The 12,184-nt window shown below is 44.9% G+C and overlaps 1 protein-coding gene across 4 annotated transcripts in view; it reads right to left on the minus strand.

Annotated features, from left to right (window-relative positions):
• Positions 1 to 12,184, minus strand: part of PKIG (cAMP-dependent protein kinase inhibitor gamma) — a 60,931-nt gene that overhangs the window by 31,092 nt on the left and 17,655 nt on the right. For 2 of the 4 annotated variants that reach the window (XM_065565932.1, XM_065565933.1), the window contains exon 2: positions 4,203 to 4,273. The gene's annotated coding sequence lies outside the window, so the exon portion shown is untranslated. Of the gene's footprint in view, positions 1 to 4,202; positions 4,274 to 11,462; positions 11,944 to 12,184 lie in introns of those variants that run through there. The other 2 variants (XM_065565930.1, XM_065565931.1) reach the window with 2 other exon arrangements.

A 12,184-nucleotide genomic window follows, 5' to 3' on the forward strand; every position in this document is an offset into this window, starting at 1 on the left:
GATTCACATTCTCCCTTGGCAACCAAGCTTTTATAAACAAAAATTCTGAGATCTAGCCTGATTTTTCAAAGTTGCATTTTAAACCTCCTCAGCATGTTGATTAATGGAAATAATTGGTTCCTTCACTCAGCCATAAGCCAGTTGCTATGACAGTGTTTGTATTTTTGCTTTGTTCCCATGCTGAATTTGTTTTACGCATCCCATAGTTTCTAGACGCTAATAAATCAGGGGTCTTTCTTTCTACATCCTCTAGGGAAGAAGCACATTACTGAAGATCCGGGCTCCACTTGCAAAGCAGGGGTCAGTGCAGACAGAGTGCTGCAGGGTACCAATCTCTACATATGAGCCCTTTGTAGGAAAGGGAAGTTTTGGCATGTTAAAGTTAACTGTCTAGCTTAAAAAGAACAAGAGCTGAGCCCACAGAACTGGGATGATCCAGCACCCAAATGAGTACATTAGTGATAATGATAAAAATACCTCTGCTGGAAGGAAACCATCAGTACCTTTTGGCCCCTTTGGGCTGGTTATACTAACCCAAGCAGCTACAAGGCCCTGCGGGGAGACCCCAGTGGTAGGGCACCTTTCTGCCAGGTATGGACACAGGTAGCATATCAGGGAGGTGTCAGGGATGGACAGGGTAGGGTCAGAACATGCTTATCCCCTGGCTATTCTGTAGCGCTGCAATGGCCCTGGAAGGCTATCGCAGCAGTTGCAATGTAAGGCAGCCTTCAGGCCTGCTCTGACCTGCATCTTGGACAGCCCGACTCCCAAGAGCCTCAGGCTAGGGCAGGCATATTGCCGCCCCGCTCCATCCTGTGACAGGTTTTGTACCAGGGCAGGGAAGAATCCAGGGCGCTGTACTTGCCACACACCAATGGGGGGGGGAAGGATAGCTCAGTGGTTTGAGCATTGACCTGCTAAACTCAGGGTTATAAATTCAATCCTTAAGGGGGCAATTTAAGAATCTGGGGCAAAAATCTGTCTAGGGATTGGTCCTGCTTTGAGCAGGGGGTTGGACTAGATGACCTCCTGAGGTCCCTTCCAACCCTGATATTCTATAATTCTAGGTGTAACACATGGAGCCTTGTATTTCTGAGGTGAGCTGTTCCATGGCAGTTAGCCCCTACTTGCTAATTCTAACCTATGTCTGTGTGTCCTTCATAGAGCCCTGGGAGGGAGGAATATCACTGAGCAGCAGGGAGCATCATGGTGGCATATTTTTTCTTTATTTTTATTTTCCCTGGGTTTTTTTAGTTGTTTGTATGGAAGATATTAATAAAACAATGAGTATGGAAAACAGACTCTGATCACTGGTGTATTTCCACTCAAAGGCTGAAAACTACCCCATAGTCCCACAGCACATTAGGGCAATGTGATTTTTCCCAGGCTGCTGAATTCTGAGTGACCTGTCAGGATACAAACTGCATCAGTTCCCTTCTTCTAATCCCGCTGGCCTAGGGCATTCCATTCAAGGCCATGCTTTCATGTCCCCTGGCAGGGCTGTAGGGGTGTGGAACCAGGCATGGAAGGGTTAAATGGCTGGGGAGCAGATACAGCTGAGGCTCATTTTCAACAAGGGCCAGCAGCTGTTGCCATGTATAAAAGGAAGTAGGAAAACACAAGCTGGGTAATGGGGGTGGGGAGAGAGAGGTACGAGCAGCGTAGGGTTAATTCAGGAAGCGTGAGGGCCCTGCTGTTTGTGGGAAGCAGTTGTTTGTACCCAGAGAGGGAAGGAAATGAATTTGATGTGACCTCTGTTTATATCCTGTGAAGGGGAGGCACTAGAGTGCTCTTGTTTTATGAGAATACGTCATTAGGAAGGGAGAGCCCAGACTGAGACCGCTGTCTTGCAGGCTAGGGTATACAATTCTCAGTGTAAAAGAGCTCAGGGAGACTATGTGAGACCCCAGCGCACCTGTATCTTTCTCCTCCTATTCAAACCTCCACTAGCCTAGGAGAGTCACATTCAGCTTTTCAAAGAAATATTTCTTTTGAATAGGACTAATGTGAAGGGCCTGGCCCTGGGGAGTTGGTAGCAAGCTTACTTGTGGGTCAGGTCCCCAGCAGCTCTCAGTAAGAGCACAAAAATAAAGCAGATGGCCCTAGAGAATGTTACTATGGAAAAAGCCTGGCTGATTAGCAACACTGGCTCCAGTCTGTTCCCAAGGTACCATGTTATATAGTCTTCCCTCTCATTAAGAGAGACATCTTATGTGGTCCATAATAGGGCAGTAGCAATGTTTGCCTTGAATGATGATGGAAAATCCCTGCCTTTGGGGCTATAAGAAAAAATGAGACTGTGGAATTAATCTCCCCGGGGAAGTTGCAAAGTTGTCATCAGTGCCATTTGGGCAAGACTAGACTAGACCCCCATGTATTAGAGACAATTTAGGCATAATAGAATCAGTCCTGCTGTGGTGCAAGGGGACCCGGAAGCGCAGTCCAAATGGTTTTGTTATCTGCCTAGAACTGTCATCTTCACCTGTTATGTTGACTCACTGAAACTCCTTAAAACTTCCCACTCAAAGTGTGATGGCCAGGCTGGGCTGAAACAACTCTTCCTCCATGTGCTTTGGAAAAGAAAGGTGGAGAATTCCTTCTCAGACGTGCATTAAGCACCAGCAGCTTCTCCCTACAGACAGGTTAAATCCTGCTCTGTGTAAATTGCAGAACAAGAGCCAGATACACATGCAGATGCTGCAAAGTGAGGGGCAGCAGTCTTCCCCCAAGTGGACTTGACTGATTTAATCAGCAAAACAGAGAAAGCTCCCAGGCATGTAGAAGAGTCATATTTTATTCATCCACTGAGATTCCACCTCTTTCTTCCCGCCCCCATCTCCCACCAGGCTGGGATGGCTGTACATACACTGTCTCAACACCTGAGGGGCAGAGTGCTGTGCACAGCAGGTGCATGGCAAACCACTGAAAGGATTTGCAGGAAAAATGAGGCTGGATGCACCAGAGAATCCTTTTGGATTATGGTCCTTCATCACCAAAGCTGCAAACACTGCAATCGTGATGGCTGAGAGCTCCACATTATCAGCCAATATGTACCAAGAAACAGCAGAGCTGATGCCTCCATGGCTCGCCCATAGAGCCGGGAATTGAATCTGGGAAGACTAGAGGGCATAGCCAGTGGAACTCTGATTGCATGGATCTATCGGCTAACACCTATCCTCCACAATGGGGAAGCAGTGGCTACAGAGCCAGAGGACTCTGCCCACTGGATCTCTTAAACCCGTGTGCATTTACTAAGACTTTGCAAAGGGGTGAGGATTTGGGGCTCACCAGGGACTTTTAGATTTAATCTAAACACAGAGTTAGGGTCTGTGACATGCATTTGTATTGGCAAGAAATGTTTAATGAATGTGTAAGTGCAACGTGTAACAAAGGGCAGGGTATGTGTGTATCAAGCGCTGTTTTCAAAATATACCCCAAACGCTACACAAAATACACCAACAACTGAGAGACAGCAGAACATGGTTTGCATTAGCATGTAACCCCTGGCAGCCAGCATTTCACCATGGCTTGGTATAAGTACCGTGCCATGGCCTATTTTGTAAGTATAGGAAATACTGTAGGGAAGTCATGTACAGCAGTACAGTAGATGTTAACCGTAGAGGTGTAATCTCTGCACATCCAGCAATGTCTAGGAGGGATCATGCAAACTTTAAGGTTCAGACTTTCAGGGGCAAAACCCTTACTAACAACACGAGTTGGGGTTTGTGTACAGACACTGGGATCACATACAAATAAATGGGGAATTTGCAACAGTTCCCCTTAATTGCATGGCCCAGCTATGCCACTCCACAAAGGTTTGTGCATATTATTCAGAATGAGTTCCCGAGGCTTATGTTATCTCCTTTTCCAGGTCAGCTTCCCAGACTACTGTACCTTCAACCCATTGCTTGGGTCTCACTATCTAATTAACCCTTTATAGAAATTAGAAGAGACCTAAATTAGATGCCAACACATTCCAGTCAGTAGGATGTATGGGTGTTTCCTAAAGCTTCTTTTTAGCTCTCATTCAACAACTTTCTAGCAGTTATTCTCAACGTAGCAAGCAGTCAAGTGTCTTTTTACAAAATGGAGGGGGGGGGGAATCCTTCCAGTTTGTGTGATTTTTAAGTCACCCTGTGAATGAAAAATCAAGTCCCACCAGCTGCATTTCCAGATAACCAATTAGAATGTAAAAATATTACCTTATTTAGTTGTCCTTCCTACTATCCATGTCTTCAGATGGTCAGCTGCGTACACATCAGAGCAAATGTTTCTGAGGAACAGGAGAAAGCCAATTTTCATTATATGTATTTTTCCTATGCTTTAATTAGTACATTCACTGTGCGGACCCCTCTTTAAATCTACCTGTGACCACAGCTGCCAAGGAAAAGCACATGCTGAAAGGGCCTTACCTGGCAGGCTGGGGACCTGGCTTTCCAGAGCCTGGCTTGATGGACACGAAGGCAGGAAACTTATCTACGTTGGGATTTAACCACTCCTGTGAACCATGATGTCTACATCAGGGGTTTGCACCAATGCAGCAACCCCGCTGGCTATAGTCCCAATGCAGACAAGGCCTAGGAAGAGGCCCTGCTTCCCAAAGTGGTTTCTCTCTCTTCTTTTTTTTTTTTTTTTTTTAAACTGATTTGCACATGCTGAGGAGAAGTGCAACGACCCCACTTTTGACAGCTTGACCCAGCAGGCTCAGAGGATTCACTGGCTCCCTCAAGAATGTAAATACATTTCAGTTACCAGCCAAACTGGAGTTTAAATCAGTGAAACTTCCCTATTAGATGCTTTAAGACCAGATGGGAAATTTGGTACTGTATTTTTAGATGATTTGTTTAGGTTATCTTGTGTTTCTTAGGTTTACTCACCATTGCCTGCAGCTGAATGTTATCCCTATGTCCCTGAACCCCAGTCAAATAAATTTCCTCTGTGGTCTTAACAACTGCTGGTGGATTGCAATCTCCTGACCTGCAAAATTCAGCCAAGGCACTTATTTTAGCAGCTGTTTGAGCTTTCAGACCAACTGGAACATCATGGACTGTTTTTTCCCTTTGTCCCAGGAGCAAATATTAGCAGAATGGAAAGCAAGAACTAGCTGGTGCAGCAACTTTAACTGGTTTAATTCATTAGCCCACTGTACTGCTACGACAGGCATAATCCCTCCACAGCTGCAACCATGGTGCAGATCTGGGCCCTTTCTTTTTTTTTTCGTTGGCTTTTCACTGAATTATTGAGTGATTGGAGCATGAGGCAAAACTCATGAGGCCCATCATTGGCTCTGCCACTGATTCATGTGCGACCTTGGGCAAGTCACTTTGTTTCTTTGTGCCTCGGTTTCCTCATCAATAGAATGGCACTATTATTAATACTTGCTTCTTTCACAGAGGGAGTTGGAGACTTGCTTATTTAATGTTTGGGAAGCACTTTGAGATGGTCAGGCTATATAAATGCAAAATACTTATTATTATTAGTGTCCAGATAAAGAAGGGAAAATTTGACCTCACGCATTTACTGCATCGTTTCGTTCTTTGACAATCAGGGGCTCCATTGACATGCCAGGCTGGAAACGAAGCAGCATTCCCATATGTCTGGCAAAATACATTGCCCCCACTATGGCACCAGCCAGGCACACGAATCTAGGAAGGAAGGATGCCCACCTAGAAAGTCCCTGCTCTTTTATTTTGCTTCTTTGTCCTTCTGCTCTTCTGAGGATCACTGGCTGTGCAGCCCAAAGAGCCAGAGCCCAGTGCTTCAGATTTGCTGCATATACATGTGTGGCTCTGCCCCAGGAGGAGCTTAAAACAAAAGACCCATAAGGGCATGCTTGCTGGAACTGGCAAGCAAAGAGATAGGATTGTGCAGGCCTGCTCTTCTGGGGTGGAATTTGCCTTTGCTCCCCAAAGTAAACGACTTTGAGAGGGCAACTCATTGGTTAGCTGGAGGATGGAATTCAACTTTCCAACCCACAGGCAACAGCAGCCTTGATTCCAGCCCCTGGACTGGAGTAGTGAGCACTGTCCCACCCCAATCCCCTATGTGAGGATTCTGGGCCATTGGAGGTGCATACGTGAGGCTTGGCAAGGGCCAGTCCCCAAGGGCTCACTCCACACTGAGCCACATAGACCTGGCATGTAGACCCCAGTGGAGCATGTGGGCATGCAGAGGCCCCCTGTTGGGTTTGTGCGGCTCATGCATCCTCCCAGCCAGGGCTATTGCTGGATTAGAAGAAGAGAAGAGCGACAAAAATGAGTAAAGGTCTAGAAAACATGATCTATGAGGGAAGATTGAAAAAAATGGGTTTGTTTAGTCTGGAAAAGGAGAAGACTGAGAGGGGACATGATAACAGTTTTCAAGTATATTTTACAAGGAGGAGGAAGAAAAAAAATTGTTTTTCCTAACCTCTGAGGATAGGACAAGAAGCAATGGGCTTAAATTGCAGCAAAGGAGGTTTAGGTTGGACATTAGGAAAAACATCCTAACTGTCAGAGTGGTTAAGCACTGGAATAAATTGCCTAGGGAGGTTGTGGACTCTCCATCATTAGAGATTTTTAAGATCAGGTTAGACAAATACCTGGCAGGAATGGTCTAGATAATGAGTACTGCCACGAGTGCAGGGGACTGGACTAGATGACTTCTCGGGGTCCCTCCAGTTCTATGATTCTATGATTAACATGATGCAAAGGCCTTCCAGGCAGGGGTGACTTTCACATAATGGGTTCCCCTTGTAACCATAGGAGTTTCATTCTGGCCTTTGTGTGAGCGGCTAAAGTAACTGATCCAGGAATACTGGCATTTCAGATCTTTATCTGGTACACCTCTACCCTGATATAACGCTGTCCTCTGGAGCCAAAAAATCTTACCCCGTTATAGGTGAAACCGCGTTATATCAAACTTGCTTTGATCCGCTGGAGTGTGCAGCCCAGCCCCCCCAGAGCGCTGCTTTACCGCGTTATATCCGAATTCGTGTTATATCGGGTTGTGTTATATCGGGGTAGAGGTGTACCTTTATCTAGTGAATTTAATGGGCAGCTATTTCAGGACACCTGCAGGAGCATCCCCAGTGTATCTGATTGTGAATGAATTACACTAGCATTGCCTTCAGCCAAATACACATATTTTTTGTGCTCCATTCTCTGACGTTACTGGGTGGTAGCTGAACATGTGGAATTAATGCAGTGATCTCAGCACGGTTTCAAAATGAACAGATGTTCCAAAATTCCTGGAACTATTCTACAATAATTCAGCATTATTTTGCACAACAGATGCTTTGGTATCACTTCTGATCCAGAAAGGAAATCCCTTTTGGTTAAGTCCATGTGACAGCAGCTTGGAAAAGGTCAGCCTCACACCTCTTGATTCATGGGCAAACAATGGACTGAATTCAGCCTGATGTACATAGTAATTGCCTTATCAGCTCAGACCAGTGACCCAGCTAGTCCTATATCCTGCCTCCAATAATAGTCAGCACCAGCTGCTTCAGATAAAAGTGCAAGAAATCTTGCAATGGACAGTTGTGGAATATCCCCGCCCCCCCACAGTTAGTCATTGTCCTGAAGCAAAAAGTATATGCTATTCATTATAACTGTGGATATTCATCTCCATATATATGCCCGATCTGTTTTTAAAATCTACTAAACTCTTAGTCTCAGTGTTATCTTGTGGCAGCGAGTTCCACAGGTTAGTTATGCTCCGCATAAAAAGCAACTTTGCCAAAGTCAATGGAGCTACACCAGGGATAAGTTGTGCCTGCACTGCCATCACCAACAAATCCAAGTATTACAGAGCTCTTATGGGAATGCCCCAACGCAGTAACTTATGATTTGTAACATTTCTAGTCAAGAGTGGGTACAGAGAAGTGACACACAGGTCTCAAAGCCTATCCCAATGTAAATGCTGGGTTGCGATATAAGGAATTTAGCAAATCATAGCACAAGCCATGGAACTGTATGGGGGAGAAGCAGACAAATACACCCCCCCAGGGTGAGACACAGTGAAATGTTTGCAGCCAAGGAATAAATAGTTTAAGGTGGGGGAGGAAAGTTCCCCTACATTTAAACCACTGGCCCTAGACCGGTTGATTTCTGGAATGATGTTATTACCCAGGTATAGAAATGATCCTGAGTAGCTATATACACAATTCTTAAGCATTCCTAGGAGGTAGTGTACCTCACTGGCATGCTGTGGAACCGACAAGCTTCTGATAACTGCTACCTTGTTAGGATCTGGGACTAGTCCAGTCGCAGAAATGACACAGACAAAATATTCTCCTGGGGATTTGTGGAATTCCCACTTAGCCCAACTGAGAGTGAGGTTCCGCTCTTGGAGTCTTTCAAATACCCAAACTGCTTTGACTGATTTGCCATGAGTCCCACGAATCATATCTAATTGGTGAATTTTTTGGTGCTAAGCCAGTCTTGTAGAAACTGCTGGATTAGGGGTTTGAGTCTTGTGAACCGCTGAAGACTAAGAGGTGCTGAGATTGTATCAGATCTGGGTGAAAAAGGTGGGGGGCACAGCTCCACAGAAATTGGAAGGATGGTCCAGTGGTTAGGAAAAGTCTGGAACTCAGGCTCAATTTTCTCTTTCTTCCACATATTTCCTGCATGACTTGGGCAAGTCACATAGCCTCTGTGCCTCAGTTCCCCACCTGCAAAATGGGGATAATATCTTTGCCCTAATTCACAAGAGAGTTTTGAGGATAAATACGCTAAAGACAGTTAAGTGCTCAGATTGCAACCAGGACTATATAAGTACTATAGGTACACAGGAAATTTCAAGAAATTTGAAAGCATTTTTCATTTTATGTTTTATGACGGTCCCGTTTTAATGTTCTGAATGTTCTACAGAATTATACTTAGACAGAATTTTTCTGATTTGAAATACACGCATTTTGAAAATTGAAACATTCCAACTTACCATGTGACTAAAATGACCAATCAAAAACTTTCAAATGGAATGTGTCAATATGGAAACAGAAAAGAAAGCATTTTTTCAGCATAAACAAAAGCTTAATTTTTTTGTTTCAAATTTGTTGAAATTTTTTTTGAAAAATTTCCAAAACCATAAAAAATTAAAACCAGAAAGTCTTTGTGTAAAAGTCTGCTTTTTTTAAAAAAAAAGAGCCAGATTTCCCTGAAACTGAAAGACTCTAAGCAGTTCCGATGATGAGAGAGCTCATTTCTAGTATAAGTTCAAGCTGATGACATCTAGCACTGACATCGACAAGGAGAAAGTTGTGGTTTCCTCAAAATCACCAATGGTGGCATCAATGTTGGGTGAGTCATGCCATTCCCAGAGAAGCACAGTTTTGGGGAGATTCATATTCTGATTTGATCTGGGTTATTGGGTTTTGGTGCCTTCATTATCAGAGATATCCATGGTTGGAGTCCATCTACCTTACCCATGATACCCATTTGCACAGGTACTTGAGCTTTCACTCTACTCTTTCATATGTGAAATGGGATCTCTCAATGAACATTAAGAACTGGGTGCCTGGCACATTAGTGCCAGTGTGGAGCTTTGCCTGGGGGACTTGGCATTTCCTGTTGTAGTTGAGATGGCTGGGTATCACTGAGATAGATGACTGGTGTCTCTAGAGCAGTGGTTCCCAAACTTGTTCTGCCGCTTGTGTAGGGAAAGCCCCTGGTGGGCCGGGCCGGTTTGTTTACCTGCCGCGTCCGCAGGTTCGGCCAATCGCGGCTCCCAGTGGCCGCAGTTCGCTGCTCCAGGCCAATAGGAGCTGCTGGAAGCTGCGGCCAGTACGTCTCTCGGCCCACACCGCTTCCAGCTCCCATTGGCCTGGAGCAGCAAACCGCAGCCACTGGGAGCCGCGATCGGCCGAACCTGCGGACGTGGAAGGTAAACAAACCGGCCCGGCCCGCCAGGGGCTTTCCCTGCACAAGCGGCAGAACAAGTTTGGGAACCACTGCTCTAGAGACCTTCAGTGAAACTGCATTTGCAGCGTGAATGAGACCAGGTGTTGAGCCTCAATCCATATGTCCTTGCCACCAATGTAGTGTCCCTCACTAGAGAGAAGAGGCTTGAGGAATCTTCAGGATGCTGGTTACTCAGAATTCTGTAGCTCTTTCTAGCTCACAGATTGGAAAATGCAGCTTGTGCTTCACAGTTACCACATAAGGTCTGTCTTGGCCTGGATTCAGCAGTCGTGGAATGGACTGCTTACTGCATTACATGCAGCATCTCTTTATTAAACAGGAGGGTTCTGGCAATTCTTAGTGCAGAACTCCATGGGCTGCATCTGGCTTGCAGGCTGAGCTTGGAGTCTTCCCCTCTCTAAAAGACTCACCTTGATGCCATTTCTTTGGTGCAACATACTGTTTAGGTCTACCTCTTATTTGATGTGCTCTTGTGAACCCATCCATCCATCCATCCATCCCAGGAGAATCTAGGCACCAGTGAGACTGCTCCTGTGAGTAAGGCAAGCTGGATTTGGCTCACATTTTGTGGACATGAGCAAATGGAAACATTTCCCTTCCTCCACCCCTTTTCGCCTGTTGTGAGATTCATACGATCTGCACCCCCATAAGCCAAATCAGTTGCTCAGGGGACAAAGCCCTGATCCACAAGGGAGGATTTTTCAATCCAGTTTATAAAGTGTTTTGCTGATTCCCACCTCACTGTGGCTTTATTTAAGGCTCTTCATTTTAAAACAGTGAGTTTTTTGCATTTGCTTATGAGGCTGGACCCTACAGCATCTCGGATTCTGCTTCCTTTGAAGCTAGTGACAAAATTCCCATTCACATCAATGGTGCAGACTGAACCTTTAGTACACATGCCATTCCTCGCAGTCCTTAATGATATTTCATGTTATAACATGATCACCCTTATCACAGCACGATGTGCCTGGTATAGTATATGCTCCATACACAGAGTCCCTCAGGACAGCTTGTGGACTTGTATTATTTTTTCATTCGTAAGCCAATGCTGTAGGATATTCTGTGCATGGTCACTTTCTAGAAATAAACAGACAGACTACAGAAATCAGGCTAGAGGTTCCCATTGGTGTCACAGAGACACGTTGCGTTTTGATTTCTAAATACTGAATACACTCTCTCCACTTGCCCTTTGGAGCAAGTACTGAATGGCATTCCTTTCAAGTGGAATGGTAGCCACATCCCTACCAACCAACCTACAAACACTACGTAGAAAAATGGGATTCTATTTAGTCTATGGTTTGTGGGCAGCTTGATTCTGCCATTCCCAGTAGTTTAGGCAAAAAGTTTAATATATCTTTAGACAAATAATCCATCAGAGTCACAGTTTTGGCTCCCACACAACAATGCTGAGAGCTTTGGACCAGATCAGCACTTCCTTGTAATCGCATACGTATCACTGTGTAAAAATAACTACTCCTATATCTGATGCACTGTAAATTGCTAACGTTTGTATTCACTGCAGTTCATTCTCTTAGCAGCATGTAAAACTGTACTTACGGAACACAGCTCCCACTGCTCTCCAAGTTAAGAAATCAAGCCGCTAACGAACAAATCCGGGCTCAGTTAACCCCCAAGCATACCTGCCTGGTATGGCAAGCAGCCAAGCTGGCCAGCTTATCACAGTCAGTTTCAGACTTACAGTTTCCTTGTACTAATAGCTGCTAAATGAAGTTGCACTTCAAGGGTTTGGGGGGCGTGTCCTACCTCTCTTTCCAAGTCCCTGTTTGTTGTAATCCAATGCTCAGCTTGATGATGTCAAGCAGCTACTTGCTCAGTTTCAACCTCCCTGCACATAGGAGGATCTATTTCCTTTTAGCAAAAGCTTTGTTTAGATTTGCATTGTAACCTCATCTCCCAGCAGCTGCATGTGGCTTAACATCCTTCCTTCAATTTTGAACACCGTTGCCTTTGTCACAGAGGTCTCCTACTTACTGTAACAACCACTAAAGACCTCCCACCTGTTTAGTGCCTTGTTGTGTGGACAGCTGGTCTAGGTTCCCTTTGCATATTGTTCAGATTCACTTCTCAGCTGCACCTTGGTGTTTTTCCTTTTTCCTAAGTGTTTTGGTGTGATGTGCCATAACAACCAATACAATGAGAACAACTTTATTGGAGACAGCAAAAGGAAAAACCCAATTGAGTAACAACCTTACATTTTATAGAGCACTTTTTGCTCCAAAGGATCCCAAAGTGCATACAATACTTTAAAAAATGATCTG

The sequence above is a fragment of the Chrysemys picta genome, chromosome 13 (genome assembly GCF_011386835.1).
Source record: "Chrysemys picta bellii isolate R12L10 chromosome 13, ASM1138683v2, whole genome shotgun sequence".
Lineage (NCBI taxonomy): Eukaryota > Metazoa > Chordata > Testudines > Emydidae > Chrysemys > Chrysemys picta.